Source organism: Lissotriton vulgaris, chromosome 10, assembly GCF_964263255.1.
Source record: "Lissotriton vulgaris chromosome 10, aLisVul1.2, whole genome shotgun sequence".
Taxonomy (NCBI): domain Eukaryota; kingdom Metazoa; phylum Chordata; class Amphibia; order Caudata; family Salamandridae; genus Lissotriton; species Lissotriton vulgaris.
The window spans coordinates 275643421-275667504 of NC_141698.1; the positions used below are offsets into that span (position 1 = coordinate 275643421).

The 24084-nt window shown below is 45.4% G+C and overlaps 1 protein-coding gene across 1 annotated transcript in view; it reads left to right on the forward strand.

The window, feature by feature from the left end:
* The window catches only part of LOC147685121 (unconventional myosin-Ig-like), a 1601091-nt gene that overhangs the window by 1463457 nt on the left and 113550 nt on the right, over positions 1-24084 (forward strand). The gene's annotated exons all lie outside the window — the stretch shown is intronic.

A 24084-nucleotide genomic window follows, 5' to 3' on the forward strand; every position in this document is an offset into this window, starting at 1 on the left:
TGCAAGGAATATATTACAGATACATGGTTTTTTCCCCAGTCTTTCCTTATCCTAATATTGAAAACAGGGTTAATTTGGGTAGCAATCAAGTCTTATCATTGAAGAAAACTCCTAACAATTTCTAACCAAAGCAAAGGTGCACCACTAACAGAAAAAACAAACAGATAGGCACACATCAAATTATCAGATCCGTGTCCACAGATGTTTTCTTCAGTTCTTCATTTATTCAAAAAGTGTCAGGTTGGAAAAGAACAGCTGACACGCTTCATCCAAACAGATGGACTTCTTTAGGGCTGTGAATTTAACAAATATATATACAAATATAAATATAATGCAATACAAAAAAAGTGATAACAAGAACATGACATGTTTAAAATATTACTTACACCTCCGGCACCGGCGGGGGACGTGGAGGGGCAGGTGTGATGGGAACATGGGGGCGAGGATGTACACACTGTTTTATATATGAATAATTTATGCAGTATCGGAGAGACGCTGTGCAAGGGGTGGGAGGGCTAGGGAGGGGTCAGGGAGGATGGGAAAGGGGGTGGGGGTTTGGAGGGCATGTTCTTTAATGTTAAATGAATCGCTGATTGTGATGTACTGTAATTGCTGCAGCTCCTCCGGGGTACGGAGTGCTGTGTCTTCTATGCGATTTATCAATAAAAAGAGTTGTTAAAAAATATATATATATTACGTACACAGTACAAACATTAAGACAGCACTGCTATTTACATAGGTTTTTCCACATTGTATAACCACCTATGCAATAAATTACCAAGATATAACATCTAACGATCATATATTTACCAAGACTATACATAGACTTATGTTTATAGCTAGAACACAACATTTATAACACTCTGTCGGAGAGAGGGAGAAGTTATGAAGAGGAGAGAAGAGGATAAGTAAAGAACAATTGAAAGAAAATAGAAAAGAAAGAACAAGTGGAGTGCAAGAGATATGACTGCACAGAAGACATGGCTACAGAGAAGAGAATAAGATAGACACTAATGCAGTTTGCATCAAAAACAGAGAAGAGAGAGAACGCAAAAAAAACAAGTATCTACACCCAGAGAGAAAGAGCAGTGAGTGGTCAACCCAACTAAGCGATCAGTGTTGTAACTAATATAGAACCATGAGAAAAGTAACATGAAAATATGATCGATAAACCCACCATCAAAGAAGTACTCCAGAGAAATAGAGCATAAGGGTGTCCGTGGTAAGTAAGAGCTTCATGGAGGATGACAATTCTTATTCACTATAACTATGCAGAGACAAAGGTAAAATTATATAACTTAGTGACTCTCCATACATGACTGACAAGTTGGGAGCAAGAACGGTAATGATAGAACTTATTGAATACTCACTTATTAAGAAGTCAAAGTGAGCTTCACTTTTCCAGACCAAGGACTCTTAAACTAAACTGCCTAATAGTACGGATGACATGTGATTCCTACACCTTGTAGGCTGTGTCTTATGTAACATTTCCTATACTGATTTACACACTTATGATTATGTCCTTGCAAGTATGTAAAGTGTTCTGACACCTTAAACTGGTATGAGTGGTGCTATAAAACTAAATGAATCTAAGAGACAGTGGTTATTGAGACTTGGGGGGCATTGTCGAATGGTGGTAGGGAGAGAATCCATGGCGAGGTGGTCATTGCGGGGGGCGCTAACAAGCATCATCGCACAGTGCTCCACCAGTACTAAAGCCGGCCCTGCTTATGCTGGATTTGTTAAACACACTGTCACACTGTGACTTACGTTCCTTGGACTTGATGCTGTAGGAAAGAGGGGAGGCGGCGTAGTAGGTGTGTGTTTAGAAAGAAAAAGAAGCCGTCTCACCGGCAACTGTGTAGACAACGGGAGTTCTTCACAATACAGTGGCACACAAAAAAGGAAATATGAAAGTGAGCTACTAGGAGAGGGAATGCTGAAAGATTGTCCGTTTTGACAAGGTGAATGCAAGCTAAGGAGTGAGATAAAAGTGAGATAGATGTGAATTACAGACAGAAAGGGGTTCAAGGAGAATGCCTAACGAATGAACAAAATGTATTTACATAGTAAATACAATAAGTTATATTTACATAGCTCTTAGCTCCACAGGTCTAGGTTCGTAGTTCTTTAAATAGGTGTTGCCATTTCCCAGATAAATATTACTCAATGCATTGGCCTCGGAAGGATGAAAGGGTGAGATGGTCATGTGAAGGTCCACTTTGCGACTTGCTGTTAGGGCTCACCTCTTGCACCCCGTCGAAGCGTTTCTCGTCCAGTGTCCTGGGTCTGTGCTTATTGCTTCTTTGCACAGGTTCCACCTCTCTTTAAAGGGCCCTGTCCCTTTTTGCACACGTTTTACGCTCCCTTTCCACTGCTCACCCAGCCGTTGCCTTCCTCATACCACCGCTTTCATTTCTCAGCCTTGGATCCCCCTTGGCAAGGGGGGCTACGTAGATGTTAAACAATATCAGGCTCAAAGACAAGCCCTGAGGCACCCCGTTGGTGATCGAGATGCGGTGGGACAAAAGCAATCAAAGCATGATCGTTTGGGTGCAGTTGACTAAAAAGTCTGCAAGCCATAGCAAGTCATTGCCCCCAACACCAATCTCATGCAATTTGTCATGGGAAACAGTGTTGAAGGCCGCTGACAGGTCTAACAGCACTAGCATGGCAGGAGAGCCTGGATCTAAAGACAGGTGCATGGTGTCGGTAACAAACTCCAGTGCTGTCTCGGTGCTGTGGCCTGATCTGAATTCCGATTGAGAGGGGTCTAGGATTTTAAAATCCTTTAGGAATGTCATCAGCTGTCTGTTGACCTAGCTTTCCAACATTTTTCCGAACAATAGGAGAAACGAGATGGGGCTGTAATGAAGCTGAATCTTAGGATTTGCATTTGCTTTTTGTATATCGGAGGGACCAGAGCGGATTTCCAAGAGAGTGGTCATTTGTAAGTATCTAGGGATAAGTTAAACAGTGAGAGGATAGTAGGTGCAACTATAGATGCCACATTAGCAATGACCCTATGTGGACACATATCTGCAGGTGAACCTGATTTAGCTCTAACCAAAAGACCCATAAATTGGTCCAGTGTACAGGGTTCACACCTGTCTAGGAGAGGGGAGGGATCAGATGGGAGTGCCAACAGAGCAGTTAGATTGGTCTGTCTCTGATTAATAGGGAATTTCTGGTAGATGGCTTCGATTTTTTTATCAAAAAAGTCAGCCAAGGAATCATATAACTGCTGTGAGGAAGGAATTGCAGTAGAGCAAGCGCGTGGCTTGGCGAAGTCTTTGAGCATTTTATATAGCTTTTTGGAAGAGTTGCCAGCATTCTCAATTTTACAAGAGAAGTAGCTTCTCCTGATTTTCCTAATGTGTGTGTGATACCTCACCAGCTCAGCTTTAATGGCTACTTTGTCTTCCTGTGTTTTAGAGCAAAGGACCATAGAGAACCAAGGGGCCTGAGGTCTGGAAGAGACAGATCTGATTTGTTTAAGCAGTGCTGTTTTGTCAAATGCTACCATGGGAGCATGATGGTAGTTAGTGAGTGCAGTGTTAATATCTGAACACTGGTTGACAGCCCCAGGAGTGAAGGCTTTAGAAAACATTGCAGGTGAGATGGAGTTCCAGGCTCAATAAATGTTTTTCAGTCATATAGCAAGATGGGTCGACCTCAGCTGGGCCGACACCTTATGAATATATCTCCAGAAGCCAGGCTGGTCTGGAAGCTTTCCCCCAACAATTGTTCTCCAGCCTCGTCAGGTGCCACAATGGAACTTTAGAAGTGGCTCTGCCAGCCAAATGTTAGGAGTAACCCTGGGTGTAGGACTACGCTACGCTAGCGGTTTTTATCCAAATATATTAGATGCTAATGTCAGTTCTTGTTATCCTGAGATTCAACAACATGGAACTGGAGCTCGAACTGAACTTTGCTGATGAACTTCCTCTGTTTTTTAACAGTGACCAGGTCATATGTCTCTCCTGTAGATTGCAGAGTGTCAATCCTGTCACAGATGCTGCAAGAAATTTCCCTTCCTGGATACATAACATCTGCATGTTTTTTCAGAACTGTGATCATGACTCCGAAGTTTGCAACTCCTGTTTCTTAAATCACCAAAAGGCCAACATGGAGCTGGAGTTGAAGGCCCACAAGGATACACAAAAGTGTTGCCCTTCACCTTTAGGTGACTCTCCTGGTAGGGCAACAATTTCCAAAAGATCTTTCCACAAGAAAAATAAAAAGCACCCTCCCTTTTTTCTTTGAGGAAAAGAGTCCTGCTTCCAGGACCATTCAGGATCTCAACACAGTTACTCGAAGCCAGGTTCTTGTTGTTTGAGATAAAACATTCTGATGTGAACGAAGATAAAGCCGGAGTGCCTGGCTCTATTAGCTGACCTTACACAGGTTGAGTCCTTCTGTATAATTATGTAGTATTTATTTAGGACAGCTGTGGTACCACCTGAGCAGCCTCCGAATAGTGAGCATTATCCTTCAAGTTTGATGGCTCCATTATCTCCAACTCCAATGCTTTTCAACTCCACTCCTCCACAGGCTTTAGCTCTGACTCCTAAGAAGAAATCTGTCCTACCAAGATACTATTACCCATTCAGTCTGTGTCACCAGTAATGCCAAAACAGAAGCCACATTTGGAACCGTCTCCAGCACCACCTTTGAAGTTGGCTGAAGTCGTCCATGTGTTGAAGGAACAAGTTAGAGCATGTTTTGATTATGTGCCCTTGGCAGAGCAGCGTCCAAGGGTCCTTAGAGTTGCCTGGACTGAAGAGTCTCAGGCCCTTTTTACAACTGGTAAAAATTGTGGCCAAATAGAAGATGATGAACTTGTAGCTGCATGGGGAAAGCATTTTTGGTTCCAGCAAACCACAGCCACATAACTAGTAGACATACACCTGCACCGGGTGACCCACAATTTTTGTTGTCATACTCTTCATCATAAAGTCCAATGGTGCAAGCTTAATCTTCAAAATTGATCTCAAATGCCTTTACCCAGCGCTTCATCATGGAGAGTCAAAAAAGCTGGATTCCTTGGCTGAAAAGTATTTGCCTCTGTCAGCCTTGAACTACATACTGCGAATAGCAAATACCTTCTGTTCCACTAAGTCTATAGTATGAGCTGCTGAAACATGCAGTCGTTATCCTTCCAGACCCCATGAAAAAGCAGTTTCCAACTTGTTCATGAACAATATGGTTGCATGCAAACAAATCCTGAAGTGTTACCTGGATTCCATAAACACTGTGCCCCTCTCCATGGACACGGCCATCATGATGCACCACTATACTTGGAGGCCTTCATCAGCAGAACTACAGCTTACTTGCTGGCCTAGCCTCCCCAGCAAGGCAATTCTTCCAAACATATAGGAAGTATTGAGGCTACTCCAAGGCACAAGCTTCTTGGAAGCACCAACCTTCGCATTTGATCCAAAGACCCCTAACTGACGTGCTGCTCCTTTCAGAGCAGGAATGGGTCTAGGGGATGCCCAGCAGTGTCAGATCCAGTCTCCACCATCCACTGCTGGTCCTGCTGCCTTGAAACCTCTTTAACTCCAGCACCCTACACCACCATCTTCAGCAGGGTCTACCACTTTTCCACCAATTTATAAACTAGCACAACAGATCTGAGGGCCATCAAGCTTGTCCACATGGGCTACATTTCACACTTTCTTTCCTCCTCTCTGAACCGCCCTCCCTTCATTAGGATGTTCTCTTTGGCACACTCTTCAATTTTTTAGGTGAATGTCTTCATCCTGTTGAACAAAGGAGCCATAGAGGTGGAAGAAAGAGATTTAGGATTGTTTTCATTTGCTTCTTGATCCAGCAAAAGGATGGGGGTCTCAAACCCATCCCGACCGTCACCTCTAGAACCTATTCATTCAACAGGACAAGTTCAAGAAGATTAACCTGAACCAAGTTAGGTGGGCTTATATTCCTGGACCCCAGGATGTGTATTTCAATCTACCAATACTGCCCACCCACAGATATTACCTGTAATTCACATTATATGCTTACAGTTCTAGCATTTGGATTGGCTACCGCACCATGTGTATTTGCTAAAGTGCTGGCAGTTGTGGCACTGTTACTGTAATGGTCGGGAGTCCATGTATTCCCTAGCATGGACTACTGGATGGTCAAAGCAGGAGTCCATGGCACTGGTTGAGGAACATCTTCAGTGCACAATGACTTTCCTCCATGACTTAGGGTTTACAATCAATACCCAGAAATATCATTTCACTTCCACATAGTGGGTAACCTTCATAGGTACAGTGCTGGATACATTCCCAGATTAAGGTTTTTCCGTCCTCTCAAAGGATTCCAGTTGTTCAGGAGATGATTCTGATGTTTCTGACTCCAACTCAGGTCCCAGTTCTGCATGTTTTATCTTTGCTGAAAGTCATGGCTTCCTGCATCCTGTTGGATCCCCACATCAAATGGCTGATGAGGGCTTTTCAATGAAGCCTGTAATCATATCTGCTGCAACACAGTCTATTGCCTCTGGTTCAGAACTGTGAGTCAGTTCATCTGTATCTGCATTGATGGATGGAGCCCTCCAGCCTTTTGGTGAGTTACTCTTTCAGACCTCCTCAGGCACAGTGTACCAAGTTGACAGAAGCTCCTCGCTGGGCTAGGGTGCCCACATGGGCAACATGACAGAACAGGGTCTTTAGTCCATATCAGAACAGCGCCTACACATAGACGTTCTGGAGCGATGGGTAGTCCGCTTTGTCATGAAGGCATTACTCCCTTCCATATCAGGGAGCAACATACAGGTTCTGTCAAATACCACCATCGCCATCCATTTTATCAACAGATAAGGCAAACTGAGGTGGTGGATCTTGTCATGAGAAGCGATTTGCCTATGGAAGTGGGCACAGCAAAAAGGAACTCTCACAGACGTGGCTTACCTTGCAGGTTCCCTCACTGTGAGAGTGGTTCAACATATTGTTTCTCACCCAAGCACCATAAGTGTGAACTATATCCCGGAATGATAGATGCCATTTTCTACCAAATTGATTGTCTAGATGTGGATCTCTTTGCCTTGGCACAGAACGAGAAGTATCCTCAGTATTGCACCTTACTGTTCCCTCTCCATGGTTCAGTGGAGGGTGGCTTCATGTTCAGGTGGTCTCAAGGCCTTTAATTTTCACTTCCATAGATTCTACTTGTGTTAAAGGTCCTACAGAAGGCGTGGGAGGATTGAGCAAAGCGGATCCTGATCACCTCTGGTTGGATAAGTAGGATCTGGTATGCACATTTGTTAGCACTCAGCATGAGGCCACCTCTTCTCCTACACAGGTTACACCTGCTCTCGAAGCTGGATGGTCAAGTCTTCTAACACAATCCATAAATACTGCAGCTGCATGCATAGAAATTGAGTGATGCTAGATTATATCCTTTTGTCTTCCTGCTCAAGTTGCAGATATCATCTTGGCTACCAGGGACCGTATTACATAGTATCGCTGTTTGTGGCCGGCACACATTTCAAAAGGTACGCCCAGCGCAAATAATGATAATGCACCCCAGTATGCTCTCCATACCACTGGAGTCAAGCTATCCTGGCAGGTGAGGGGTGAAACCCCGAAACTGGTCCTAGGAGGCTTGTTTTCAGTCCAGGTAGGAACTGGCCTGGCAGTTCGGGCTGGACTGTTCCCATTGGGTGCAGGGTTAAGACGGATTTGCATATGGCTGGGTTCAAACTGGAAAGGCATGGGGAGCAAAAAACGATGGATTTAGGGGTTACATCTTTAAATTAAGTGTGGGCGTAGTGCTCCGCTCCGTCCACGGAGTGTGCCTAGTGTTGCCTACTTCGCAATCCGCAAAGTAGGCGTAGTAGGCAGACTACGCACACGCCATGGAGGAGCGAAGTTGCCTGCCACCCGCCTCCCTCCCGCCCTCTTCTAAATGCCCTTAAAATCATTAAAAGCATTCTAAAAGTAATGAAAACGACATGCCTGGGATGATGCGACCTCTTCATGGTTTATCGTCGACTTCTTCCTCAACAATGAGCATGCCCGGGCGCCCGCACATGCGCATTTCTTGTGAGAAATGCGGATGCGCTGGCGCCCGCGCATTTGTGAGGAAGAAGTCGGCGATAAACCAGGAAGAGGAAGCACTGGGACGCTGCATCTCAGGTAAGTCGTTTTCATTACTTTTAGAATGCTTTTAATGGTTCTAAGGGCCTTTAGAAGAGGGCTGGAGGGAGGCGTGGGCGCGTAGTGGGGCTACGCAAAGTGTGGGGGGTGTGCGTAGATTCTCCCCCACTTCGTGATGCTTCGCGTAGCCCCACTACGCCCACTACGCCCAGGCCTAGTTTAAATATCGATGTAACAAATATCGATGAAAAAAATATTGAGGTAAAAATATTGATAACAAAAATATTGACTCCCAATACTTAAACAAGTAAGTACAATAATATCGACTCAAAAATATCGATGAAAAAAATATAGACTTTAAAAAATAACATAACTTAAATAAAATGAATTAAATAATATTAATATCATTAACAAAATAAATTAAATGTAATATATATTTAACTAATTATAACAAATAAACTTAATTTGATAAGTATAAACACAAAAAATGAGTACATACACATATATTTACTTAAACACATTTTATTAACTATTATCTTTATTTAATTTATAAACTTTTTTAATTATATAAAAATAAAATAAACACAAATATAAATAATTTAAAATAAAATATATTGAATAACAAAATAAAAACATTAGTAGTTAAAACTGATAGCGAGGGGGTAAAAATTACTATTCCCACTCCAATGAGTGCAACAGTAGGGAAAGCGCGGGATAGCGGAGGGGTAAAATGCACTATTCCCACTCCAGTGAGTGCAACAGTAGGAAAAGCGTTGGATAGTGGGTGGGTAAAATTTTCTATTACCACTCCAATGAGTGCAACAGTAGGGAAATTGCAGGATAGCGGTGGGGTAGAAATTTCTATTCCCACTCCAATGAGTGCAACAGTAGGGAAAGCGTTGGATAGCGTAGGGGTAAAAATTACTATTTCCACTCCAGTGAGTGCAACAGTGGGAAAAGCGATGGATAGCGTAAGGTTAAAAATTACTATTCACACTCCAGTGAGTGCAACAGTATTGAAAGCGCAGGGTAGCGGAGGGGTAACATTTAGGACAGTCTCCTGACATGGAATCTATTCCCACTCCAGTGAGTGCAACAGTAGGGAAAGCATTGGATAGCGGGTGGGTAAAATTTAGTATTCCCACTCCAGTGAATGCAACAGTAGGGAAAGTGGTGGATAGCGGACGCATAAAAATTACTATTCCCACACCAATGAGTGCAACTGCAGGGAAAGTGGTGGATAGCGTAGGGGGAGGAATTACTATTCCCACTCCAGTGAGTGCAACAGTAGGGAAAGCGTTGGATAGCTTAGGGGTAAAAATTACTATTCCCACTCCAGTGAGTGCAATAGTAGGGAAAGCATTGGATAGCGGGTGGGTAAAATGTACTATTCCCACTCCAGTGAGTGCAACAGTAGGGAAAGCGCTGGATAGCGGAGGTGTAAAAATTACTATTTCCACTCCAGTGAGTGCAACAGTAGGGAAAGTGTTGGGTAGCTTAGGGGTAAAAATCACTATTCCCACTCCACTGAGTGCAACAGTACGAAAGCGTTGGATAGCTTAGGGGTAAAAATTACTATTCCCACTCCAGTGAGTGCAACAGTCGGGAAAGCTTTGGATAGCGGAGGGGTAAACATTACTATTCACACTCCAGTGAGTGCAACAGTGGGAAAAGCGCTGGATCCCAAAACAATAAAAAACAAAACCATCAACATTTTTATTACATTTAAATTCCAATATTAACATGATTAATATATACATTTAAATATATTATTAACAAAGGTAATAAAAAATAAGTACTTACACATTATTTAACACTATAATAGCCACAATACACACCTAAAATTAATTACTCAATTAAATTGAATAATTACTCAATATTTATTGGAAATTAATGTATTATTATTTATTAATTAATCAATAAAAAATTATTTACTTACCGCCTTTCATACCATTTACACATATAAACACCTCAACACACACCTAAAATTAATTACACAATTACAATTAATAATTAATGAATGGTAATTATTTCCTAATCAATAGAAAATTGATTTCGTACCACCCTTCACACCATTTACACATGTAAACACACACCTACAATTAATTAAATAATTAACATAATTAATTATTAATTGACTAATTGAAATTAATTACCAGTTAATTATTAAACTATTATTAATTAATCAATTAACACATTAATTATTCAATACATTTTATATAATTAAATTACTTCCCATCCTATTCCCCTATAAACCCACAACCCGCTACGGAACTACAAACACAAAATTCAAATTTAAAAAAACAAAATTAACTACTATAAATTATTATTTAAATCTAAATCATTAAATTACTTCCCCACAACCCGCTACAGAATTAAAAACGCAGAATTGAACTTAAAATAAATTAATAACTAATAACATTTTAAAACATATACTACAATGACAAACAATTCACATTAAAACACTAAAATACATAACATTATTAATAAATCAATATTTTTGTCAACTATATTTTTGTAAACGATATTTATTACAACAATACTTTTGTAATCGATATTACTTACCTGTCAGTCTTGTCAACTATATTTTTGCTGTCGATATTTCTTCCCCACGATATTTTTGCAGCGATATTCATGTCCCACAATATTTCTCCTTCGATATTCCTGCTCTGCACCCGATTTAGGCCCAGATCTGTGTACTGGGGTGAATGTATGACATTGTTCTGCATTCTGACCATCAATTGTTCTTTTAGCATATGTCCCCCCGAGTGAGACCGGTATGCCTAGATTTGGGACCCGTGCTCTCCATGCCACTGGAGTCAAGCTACCCAGGCTGAGGGCTGAAAACCCGAAACCGGTCCTAGGATGCTTGTTTCCAGTCCAGGGAGGACCTGGCCTGGCAGTTTGGGCTGGACTGTTCCCATTGGGTGCAGGGTCAAGACTGATTTGCATATGGCTGGGTTCAAACTGGAATGGCATGGGGAGCAAAAAAAACAATGGCTTTAGGCTCAGATCTCTGTACCGGGGTGAATGTAGGACATTGTTCTGCATTCTATCCATCAATTGATCTTTTTGCATTTGTCACCCCGAGTGAGACAGGTATGCCTAGACGTGGGTCCTGTGTTCTCCATGCCACTGGAGTCAAGCTATCCTGGCTGATGAGGGGTGAAACCCCGAAACCATTCCTAGGATGCTTTTTTCCAGTCTAGGGAGTACCTGGTCTGGCAGTTTGGGCTGGACTGTTCCCATTGGGTGGAGGGTCAAGACTGATTTGCATATGGCTTGGTTCAAACTGGAATGGGATGAGCAAGAAAACAATGGATTTAGGCCCAGATCTCTGTACTGGTGTGAATGTATGACATTGTTCTGCAATCTGTACATCAATTGTTCTTTTAACATTATGGTGTATGCGCTGCACCCATGCCAGCTACGATCTGCGCATTCATGTGAAAACACGGAGCAGCCGCTCCGTGCTTTCACAGTGCAGGCAGCACCCGCCTGCACTTTCAAAGGAGTTTAGAGATCCCCTCGCAGGTGGCTGCAGTCAGTACCTGCATCCACTTGCAAGGGGATGTCCAAGGGGTCCATGGGACCCCCTTTACCCCCTGCAAAGGGCTGCTGTCAGGAGGCGCACTGATAGTGCGTCACCTTTTAAATGGCATACTGGCAGTGCGCCTCCTGAGGGCTTCTTTGACTCTATGCCCGCATCTGTAATATGGCGTGGGAACAGAGTCAAAGGAAATCCCTCATTTGCATAGGGCACACCCCTATGCAAATGAGGGAATGCCCTCTGTTGATAGCGCTGACGCTTTGTCAAATGTCAAATGTCAAATGTCAGATGCTTTTGTATAGCGCGCTTATCACCAAGAAGGTCTCAAGGCGCTTTGCAGGAGGAGGCATTGACCAATTAGCGTGGAAGCATATTGCGGGAGACTTTATTTTGGAAAGAGCCACGTCTTTAAACTCCTTCGAAACTCCAAATGGTTGGAGAGTGACAGGAGACAAATAGGTAACTTATTCCAGAGTTGGGGGGCCAAGTATGAAAAAGACCGACATCCATTCCTGGACGTCCGGACTCTAGGCAGGAACAGCAGGAATTTTGAGCTGGAGCGAAGGGCTCTAGACGGGGTGTACCAAATCAATTTTTTTTTTAAGTAGGAGGGGCCGGTGCCGTAAAGGAGTTTGTGTGTTAAACTCAAGATTTTAAACTGGGATCTCTGGCGCACAGGTAGCCAGCGCAGTTTTTTAAGAGTGGGCTAAGAGGCGGTCCAGGGGGGCAAACCCAGCACTAGTCTTGCCGCCGCGTTCTGGATGGTTTGTAACTTAGTCAGCAAATTCTCGTTTATGGAGGCAAACAGCGCATTACCATAATCCAGCCTGCTAGCGACCAGTCCCTGGACCAGGGGTTTTCTGGCATCCAGAGGGAGCTATTTGAAGATTTTACGCAGTTGCCGGAGTAGTCCAAAGCAAGTTCCAGCCACCTGGTTGACGTGAGCCTTCATGGAAAGCTCCCCGTCGAGCATGATGCCTAGGTCTCTTACGGCTTCTTTGGGCTCTGGGCAAGGCCCTAGATCGTGCGGCCACCAGTCCTGGGACCAGATGGTTTTGGCCTTGCCGAGTAACAAGATTTCGGTCTTATTGCAGTTGAGTTGGAGTTTGTTTTCACTCATCCAATTGTTAATGTGAGTCATACATTGTTTAAAGCTAGTGCAGGTTTCCTGGATGTTAGATCTACAGGTAATGAGTACCTGGGTATCGTCTGCATAAGACACTGTAGTGAAGCCATAGGATTTTATGATGTCGGCCAGGGGGCGGAGGTAGAGATTGAATAATAGGGGGCTGAGAATCGATCCCTGTGGGACCCCCACCAAAAGAGGGGTAGTGGTAGAAGCATGAGAATTCATCATGACATAGGAGTGGCGGTCTCTGAGATAGTCCGCGAACCAAGTCCAAGCCTTGCCTCCGACACCAACCTCCCACAGCCGATGTTCCAGAATGCTGTGGGAGATGGTGTCAAAGGCGGCAGAGAGATCTAGTAACACCAGGATGGCTGATTCGCCCCTATCCAGGGAGAACCAGATGTTGTCCACTATTTCAATTACTGCGGTTTCAGTGCCATGAGCGGCACAGAAGCCGGACTGCGACGGGTCGAGGAGAGCATGAGTTTCTATATAAGAAGATACACGTTTATTGACCAAATGTTCGAGAACCTTGCCAAAGAAAGGTAATAAGGATATTGGTCTATAATTAGACAAGATGGAAGGATCACTGTTAGGCTTTTTAAGGATCAGCCTGACTTGCACCAGTTTCCAACTGCTGGGAAAGGAGGCACTCTCAAAAGATGCATTGAAAAGACTGGTCAGACCATCCGCCAACAACGGGAATAGCTCGTTGCACTTACGAGGAAGCAGGGGGTCAGTAGGGGATCCAGATTTAATTTTTTTAAGTGCCAGTAACACTTCTGCAGGGGTGGTGTACTCGAATTCTGTCAAAGATGGCAAGGCAGTGGTTTCAGGGGAGGGCTCAGATTTGAAAAAGGCCGCCCCGCTGGAAACCGGTTTTTGAGGAGAAGAAAGAAACAATGAGTATATTTGTTGAATCTTACTATAAAAATAGGATGAAAGTGAGTTCACCCACTCCAAGGAGGGTTCAAATATTGCTTGCTCTACCTGAGGGGTGGTAAACTCTTTAAGTATTTTATACAATTCTTTACTAGATTGGGAGGCTTTATTTATTCTTTGCGTGATGTAGAGGGATTTGGCTGCTTTTATATGTTTTATATAGTCAAGATGAATTAATTTATCATTCTTACGGCTTTCCTGTGTTCTCAACTTTCGCCATAGTCTCTCTGCCGATCTACAGGCCGTTTTTAGGTCTCGCCTGTCGATGCGCATGCGCATCGAGCTTGCGAGACTATGGGGGCTTATCCACTCTTTATCCAACTTTCAAGGAATCGTGGCGATTCCTTGCAGTGCACGAGACATTTTAGACTAATGCGCATGCGCAAACAGCTTAAAAGCGCGTGCACAAGCCTGCATTGCCTTCTCTCTCTCTGACAGCCTCCCCCAGCTCCGCCTCTTCACTTTTTGATTGCACGGATGTTAGGCCGTGCCTCCCCTACTCTACTCCCCCCTCCTTCTCCACTCCCCCTCACGACGCACCTCCGGATCCGCCCCCTCCCCATTTTGTCTACCACCGTGAAACTGTTTGGCACACGAAAGTCTTACCATTACCACAACATATTTCCTTTCAGCTCTAACTTCGGCTAATGTATTTTAGTGGACAATGAAACATACTTATTTGTAACGAAACATTTGTACAGCCTTCCACATGTCTTCCACAACCCACTAACGCCCGAACCACCCCCCTCTGTCCCCGTACACAACCATGCTCGCATTTCAACTCCCCCTCACGACGCACCTCCGGATCCGCCCCCTCCCCATTTTGTGTACCCCCGTCAAACTGTTTGGCACACGAAAGTATTACCATTATCACGACTTTTTTATTCCTTTCAGAAAACATTTCACTCTTCAACTCTAACTTCGGCAAATGTATTTTAGTGGACAATGAAACATACTTATTTGTTACCAAACATTTGTACATCCTTCCACATGTCTTCCACAACCCACTAACGCCCGAACCCCCCCCCTCTGTCCCCGTACACAGCCATGCTCGCATTTCAACTCCCCCTCTCCAGACGCACCTCCGGATCGTACCCCCGTCAAACTGTTTGGCACACGAAAGTATTACCATTATCACGACTTTTTTATTCCTTTCAGAAAACATTTCCCTCTTCAACTCTAACTTCGGCAAATGTATTTTAGTGGACAATTAAACATACTTATTTGTTACCAAACATTTGTACATCCTTCCACATGTCTTCCACAACCCACTAACGCCCGAACCCCCCCCCTCTGTCCCCGTACACAGCCATGCTCGCATTTCAACTCCCCCTCTCCAGACGCACCTCCGGATCCGCCCCCTCCCCATTTTGTCTCCCCACGTGAAACTGTTTGGCACACGAAAGTATATACTTTAAACAGAAATCGTCTACACCACGAGATAATGACATACGCTTTAAAAGTTACATCGGCTTGTACATTGACAAATCTGCAGGACTACCACTGAAATCGTCTACACCACGAAATAAAGCGTGCTACGTTAAAAATACCGATTGTATCTCTAGCATTGCACCTAAAATAAAACATTTTAGTCCCATTTACATGAACACAAACTCAGGCCACAGACTGCAAGGCTTTCGTCACGAAAACTACAGGATGCTAGACTACTTTAAGCGCCGTCGCCAAGATTGGAATCACTTGTGAAGTTCCTTTGGGGATGTGCTAATTTAGAACAGCAGGATGCGACGCGGGTGTTAGCTCGATAACAACACCAACCCCCCCCCCCCCCCCACCCCCCCAAAAAAAAAACGACTGAAAGGAAATACTTACACTACAAACGTAAAACTTTTTTGCGAAACGTAAGCAATGTCACTGTACGCAAATATTAACACTAGAAACGTGTAGTTATTTTAACAATACTTATTTACTTTACATAACCATGATTATTTTTGGACAAGTTTCCTCGACTGCGTGGTATGTAAATTCGTCTTATTCTACGTTTACGCTTTTACAGACTAAATTTTTTTATGTTTCCTCACTGAAACATTTCCGATTTTGACTTCTTTTGTATAATCACCACTGTATTTTAACGTTCCCACACACACATTAATGTTGGCATGATATAACAAAAAACAAGACAACTTTGATGGCAAATACATCAGCTCTAAACATTTCGCCACACCTGTCTCTAGATTTATTTATTGGCATAAGAAAAATATGTACCATCTTCTAAATCCCCCACTCTATTTTAACGGTACCACACACACATCAACCACTCACCCTCAACCATTCACCCTCAACCATTCACCCTCAACCACTCACCCTCAACCACTCACCCTCAACCACTCACCCTCAACCACTCACCCTCAACCACTCACCCTCAAACAGTCACCCTCAAACACTCCCCCTCAAACACTCACCCTCAACCACTCACCCTCAACCACTCACCCTCAACTACTCACCCTCAACCACTGTCCCTCAACATCTCACCCTCACTCACCCTCAACACCTCACCCTCAACCCCTCACCCCCAACCCTCACCCGCAACCCCTCACCTTGCACCCCTCCCCCACACCTCACCCTCAACCCCTCACCCCCAACCCTCACCCGCAACCCCTTACCTTGCACCCCTCCCCCTCACTCACCCTCCATCACCCTCAACCCCTCACCTACATCATCAACACTTCACCCTCAACACCTCACTCACCCTCAACCCCTCCCACTCACCCTCACTCACCCTCACCCTCACTCACCCTCAACACCTCACCATCACTGACATTCAACCCCTCACCCTCACTAACTCTCAATGACTCAATCACCCTTACCCTCACTCGCATTCAATATCTCACCCACACTAACACTGAACGCCTCACTCACCCTCACTTTTACCCTCACTCACACTCAACAGTTCAACCTCACCCTCACTCACATTCACCCTCTCCCTCAACTCCTTATGCCATTTGTAAAGCGTAACTTGGATCAGACAGTTACAGTCAAATTACATTAAGGTTGAAATTGGCGTCTGTAAACTTTATTGATTTTTATCAAAACTCCTCCACTCACCCTCAACCACTCACCCTCAACCACTCACCCTCAACAACTCACCCTCAACCACTCACCCTCAACCAATCACCCTCACCCTCAACCCTCACCTACCCTCACCCTCAACACTCACCTACCCTCACCCACCCTCAACCCCTCACCCTCACTCAACACCTCAGCATCGCCCTCACTCCCCCTCACCCTCAACGTCTCATGCTATTTTTAAGGGTAACTTGGCGCTGACAGTTCAAGTCGAATGACAGTAAGGTAGAAAAACTCTATAGTCACTCACCCTCAACGCCTCACCCAACATCTCACCTTGAATCACCATCAACATCTCACCCTCACTCACCCTCAAAACATCAGCCTCAATTCCTCACCTCAACCCCTCACCCTCAACCACTCACCCTCAACCACTCACCCTCAACCACTCACCCTCAAACAGTCACCCTCAAACAGTCACCCTCAAACACTCACCCTCAATCACTCACCCTCAAACAGTCACCCTCAAACAGTCACCCTCAAACACTCACCCTCAACCACTCACCCTCAACAACTCACCCTCACCCACTCACCCGCACCCAGTCGCCCTCACCATCAACCCCTCATGCTATTTTTAAGGGTAACTTACAGACTAAAGATTTTCTATGTTGCATCACTGAAACATTTGCGATTTTGCATTTTTTGGAGAATCAACACTGTATTTTAACGTTCCCACACACACATTAATGTAGGCATGCTATAACAAAAAAAAAACCAACTTTAATGGCAAGTACATCAGCTCAAAACATTTCGCCACACCTGTCTCTAGATTTATTTATTGGCATAAGAAAAAAATGTACCATCTTATAAATACCCCACTCTATTTTAACGGTACCACACACACATCAACCACTCACCCTCAACCATTCACCCTCAACCATTCACCCTCAACCATTCACCCTCAACCATTCACCCTCAACCACTCACCCTCAACCACTCACCCTCAACCACTCACCCTCATCCACTCACCCTCAACCACTCACCCTCAACCACTCACCCTCAACCATTCACCCTCACTCACCCTCCCTCACCCTCACTCACCCTCCCTCACCCTCAACCCCTCACCCACCCTCAACCCCTCACCTTCACTCAACACCTCAGCCTTGCCCTCACTCGCCATCACCCTCAACCCCTCACCCTCAACCACTCACCCTCAATCACTCACCCTCTACCACTCACCCTCAACCACTCACCCTCAACCACTCACCCTCAACCACTCACCCTCAACTACTCACCCTCAACCACTCACCCTCAACCACTCACCCTCAACCAATCACCCTCAAACAGTCACCCTCAAACACTCACCCTCAACCACTCACCCTCAACCACTCACCCTCAACAACTCACCCTCAACCACTCTCCCTCAACATCTCACCCTCACTCACCCTCAACACCTCACCCTCAACCCCTCACCCCCAACCCTCACCCGCAACCCCTCACCTTCCACCCCTCACCCTCACTCACCCTCCATCACCCTCAACCCCTCACCTACATCATCAACACTTCACCCTAAACACCTCACTCACCCTCAACCCCTCCCACTCACCCTCACTCACCCTCAACACCTCACCATCACTAACACTCAACCCCTCACCCTCACTAACTCTCAATGACTCAATCACCCTTATTCTCACTCGCATTCAATATCTCACCCTCAACCACTCACCCTCAACCACGCACCCTCAACCACTCACCCTCAACCACTCACCCTCAACCACTCACCCTCAACCACTCACCCTCAACCACTCACCCTCAACCACTCACCCTCAACCACTCACCCTCAACCACTCACCCTCAACCACTCACCCTCAACCACTCACCCTCACTCACCCTCAACACCTCACCCTCAACTCCTCACCCCCAACCCTCACCCGCAACCCCTCACCTTGCACCCCTCCCCCTCACTCACCCTCCATCACCCTCAACCCCTCACCTACATCATCAACACTTCACCCTCAACACCTCACTCACCCTCAACCACTCACCCTCAACCACTCACCCTCAACCAATCACCCTCACCCTCAACCCTCACCTACCCTCACCCTCAACACTCACCTACCCTCACCCACCCTCAACCCCTCACCCTCACTCAACACCTCAGCATCGCCCTCACTCCCCCTCACCCTCAACGTCTCATGCTATTTTTAAGGGTAACTTGGCGCTGACAGTTCAAGTCGAATGACAGTAAGGTAGAAAAATTCTATAGTCACTCACCCTCAACGCCTCACCCAACATCTCACCTTGACTCACCATCAACATCTCACCCTCACTCACCCTCAAAACATCAGCCTCAATTCCTCACCTCAACCCCTCACCCTCAACGATTCACCCTCACTCACCCTCCCTCACCCTCACTCACCCTCCCTCACCCTCAACCCCTCACCCACACCCTCAACACTTCACCCTACACACCTCACCCTCAGTAACTCTCAATCCCTCTATCACCCTTCCCCTCACTCACCCTCAATACCTCACCCTCACTAACACTCAACCCCTCTCTTACTTTCACTTACACTCAAGACCTCAGCCTCACCCTCACTCATCCTCACCCTCAACCCCTCATGCCACTTTTTAAGTTTAACTTTGAGTACACAGTTCAAGTCGATTTAGATTAAAGTAGAAAATGGTCTCTGGAAACGTTAACAAAACTCCTATAGTTTACATACTATGCCGTACACACACACCAACATAATTCCTAGCATTTAAAATTACCAACAGACACATTCTAGGGCCGCATCCTCAGCAATGCTCACGATTTTAATACTACAAATAACAACACAACTTTGATGGCAAATAAATCAGCTCTGAACATTTCGCCACACCTATCGCTACATTTCTCTATTGCCAAACAAAATCATCGACCAACTTTCTCAGTCTCCTACTGTACTTCTATGCTGACACTCACACATTAATGGAGGCATCTGCAGCAATGTCCTGTCTTTTCATACTAAACATAAACGCCACAACTTTGATCCTGTATATTACAAGACTTACATTAAGGGACGCACCCGCAGCCAAATTCTGTATTTACAACACGTACACACACAGCCAAAATTATCCTAGCATTTACAAATACCCACAGACACATCTTTCTCATTCGCCGACTGGACGGCTCCACAGCAATGTTCAGTATTTGCATACTAAACATAAACGCCACAACTTCGGCACATCTTTCACCCTGTATATTACAAGCGTTCTATGTTTCTAAATGAAACTTTGTATACTTTACAAGCTTTAGATATTCCACTTTTTAAGGGTTACTTCGAGCAAAAAAAGTTGAACTTCAATGACAGAAACGTTAAATAAAACAAACGACAAAAAAAAAATTTTACTTTGTCAGTTCCGAGCTAACTCTTATGTGCGCTTAAGTGAGTTGGCCAGGGAAGTCTACTGGCGCGCCAATGTCGAAACTCCATTTGCATACACATTCAAACATTCACACTTCTAATTCGCGCACATCAGCTAGTGTGACTTTTCCTTGGGGCAAGGGAAGGACTGCAAGGCGGGTGTTAGCTCGAGAACAACAACAGACATCCCCCCCCCCACCCCAAAATCAAGTAGAAACGTGAATTTTTTTCGCTAAACTTAAACAATCCCACTGAACGTAAATACGAACATTAGAAACGTTATTTGTTTTATCAAAACTTATTTAGTTTACATAACCAGGCCTAGTATTTCACAATTTTGTGGGACAACGTAGTATGTAACATCGGCCTATTCTACTTCGACGCTTGTACAGACTACATATTTTCAATGTTGCCTTCAGTGGGAAAATTACGATGTTGCCTTCGTTTGGATAACCACCATATTTCTGATACACACACATTAAGGGACGCATCCGCAGCAGACTCACTCTCACTCACCCGTTTTTTTTTTCTATTTAGTTAAGGGTAACTTTCAGCCAACCTCTCTTGCTATTTTGTTAAGGGTCACTTGCAGCACACATTTCAAGACGAATTACAGTAAGGCAGAAAATGGTGTCTGGAAACGTTTTTTTTTAACATCATAACTCTTATACTTTAAATACAATCTACCACTGTATTTTAACATTTCGCCACACCTACTCACCACCAACCTCTCTTTCTATTGTCTTAAGGGTAACTTGCAGCCAACCTCGATTCCTACTTTGTTGACTATGGCGCTTTTACAGACTAAAGAATTTCGATGTTGACTCACTCAAACATTCCAGATTTTGCCTTCTTTTGGATAATCACCACTGTATTTTAACGTTAACACACACACATTAATGTAGGCATGCTATCACAATAAAAAACAAAAAATTGATGGCAAATACATCAGCTCAAACATTTCGCCACACCTGTCTCAAGATTTATTGCCAGAAAACATTATGTACCATCTTCTAAATCCCCCACTCTATTTACCGTTCCCACACACACATCAACCACTCACCCTCAACCACTCACCCTCAACCACTCACCCTCACCCACTCACCGTCAACCACTCACCGTCAACCACTCACCGTCAACCACTCACCGTCAACCACTCACCGTCACCCACTCACCCTCACCCACTCACCCTCACCCACTCACCCTCACCCTCACCCACTCACCTTCACCCACTCACCCTCACCCACTTACTCTCAACCACTTGCCCTCAACAACTCTCCCTCAAACACTCGCCCTCAACCACTCGCCCTCAACCACTCACCCTCAACCACTCACCCTCAACCACTCATCCTCAACCACTCATCCTCAACCGCTCACCCTCAACCGCTCACCCTCAACTGCTCACCCTCAAACAATCACCCTCAACCACTCACCTCAACAACTCACCCTCAACCACTCACCCTCAACCACTCACCCTCAAACAGTCACCCTCAAAAACACTCCCCCCTCAAACACTCACCCTCAACCACTCACCCTCAACCACTCACCCTCAACCACTCACCCTCAACAACTCACCCTCAACCACTGTCCCTCAACATCTCACCCTCACTCACCCTCAACACCTCACCCTCAACCCCTCACCCCCAACCCTCACCCGCAACCCCTCACCTTGCACCCCTCCCCCACACCTCACCCTCAACCCCTCACCCCCAACCCTCACCCGCAACCCCTCACCTTGCACCCCTCCCCCTCACTCACCCTCCATCACCCTCAACCCCTCCACCTACATCATCAACACTTCACCCTCAACACCTCACTCACCCTCAACCCCTCCCACTCACCCTCACTCACCCTCACCCTCACTCACCCTCAACACCTCACCATCACTGACATTCAACCCCTCACCCTCACTAACTCTCAATGACTCAATCACCCTTACCCTCACTCGCATTCAATATCTCACCCACACTAACACTGAACGCCTCACTCACCCTCACTTTTACCCTCACTCACACTCAACAGTTCAACCTCACCCTCACTCACATTCACCCTCTCCCTCAACTCCTTATGCCATTTGTAAAGCGTAACTTCGATCAGACAGTTACAGTCAAATTACATTAAGGTTGAAATTGGCGTCTTTAAACTTTATTGATTTTTATCAAAACTCCTCCACTCACCCTCAACCACTCACCCTCAACCACTCACCCTCAACAACTCACCCTCAACCACTCACCCTCAACCACTCACCCTCAACCAATCACCCTCACCCTCAACCCTCACCTACCCTCACCCTCAACACTCACCTACCCTCACCCACCCTCAACCCCTCACCCTCACTCAACACCTCAGCATCGCCCTCCACTCCCCCTCACCCTCAACGTCTCATGCTATTTTTAAGGGTAACTTGGCGCTGACAGTTCAAGTCGAATGACAGTAAGGTAGAAAAATTCTATAGTCACTCACCCTCAACGCCTCACCCAACATCTCACCTTGAATCACCATCAACATCTCACCCTCACTCACCCTCAAAACATCAGCCTCAATTGCTCACCTCAACCCCTCACCCTCAACCACTCACCCTCAACCACTCACCCTCAACCACTCACCCCTCAAACAGTCACCCTCAACAGTCACCCTCAAACACTCACCCTCAATCACTCACCCTCAAACAGTCACCTCAAACAGTCACCCTCAAACACTCACCCTCAACCACTCACCCTCAACAACTCACCCTCACCCACTCACCCGCACCCAGTCGCCCTCACCATCAACCCCTCATGCTATTTTTAAGGGTAACTTACAGACTAAAGATTTTCTATGTTGCCTCACTGAAACATTTGCGATTTTGCATTTTTTGGATAATCAACACTGTATTTTAACGTTCCCACACACACATTAATGTAGGCATGCTATAACAAAAAAAAAACCCAACTTTAATGGCAAGTACATCAGCTCAAAACATTTCGCCACACCTGTCTCTAGATTTATTTATTGGCAGTATAAAAAATGTACCATCTTATAAATACCCCACTCTATTTTAACGGTACCACACACACATCAACCACTACCCTCAACCATTCACCCTCAACCATTCACCCTCAACCATTCACCCTCAACCATTCACCCTCAACCACTCACCCTCAACCACTCACCCTCAACCACTCACCCTCATCCACTCACCCTCATCCACTCACCCTCAACCACTCACCCTCAACCACTTTCCCTCAACATCTCACCTCACTCACCCTCAACACCTCACCTCACCCCCTCACCCCACCCTCACCACCCCTCACCCTCACACCCCTCACCCTCACCCCTCACCCTCCATCATCAACCTCACCTAACTCCACCTACTCACCTCCCACTCACCCCCTCAACCCCTCACTCACCCTCACACCTCACCTCCACACCACACTCAACCCCTCACCCTCAACCTCTCTTTTTCACCCTAAACTCTCACCCACTCCACCCCTCACTCACCCACCACTCACCCACCTCACCCTCACCCCTCACCCACCTCCCTCAACCACTCACCCTCAACCCACTCACCCTCAACCACTCACCCTCAACCAGTCACCCTCAACCCACTCACCCTCAACCACTCACCCTCAACCACTCACCCTCAACAACTCACCCTCAACCATTCACCCTCAACCACTCCCACTCACTACTCTCCCTCAACAACTCACCCTCAACCACTCACCCTCAACCACTCACCCTCAACCACTCACCCTCAACCACTCACCCTCAACCACTCAACCTCAACAAATCACCCTCATCCTCAACCCTCACCTACCCTCACCCTCACCCTCAACACTCACCTACCCTCCACCCCACACCCTCAACCCTTACTCAACACCTCAGTCTCACCCTCAACACTCACCTACCCTCACCCACCCTCAACCCCTCAACCTTACTCAACAC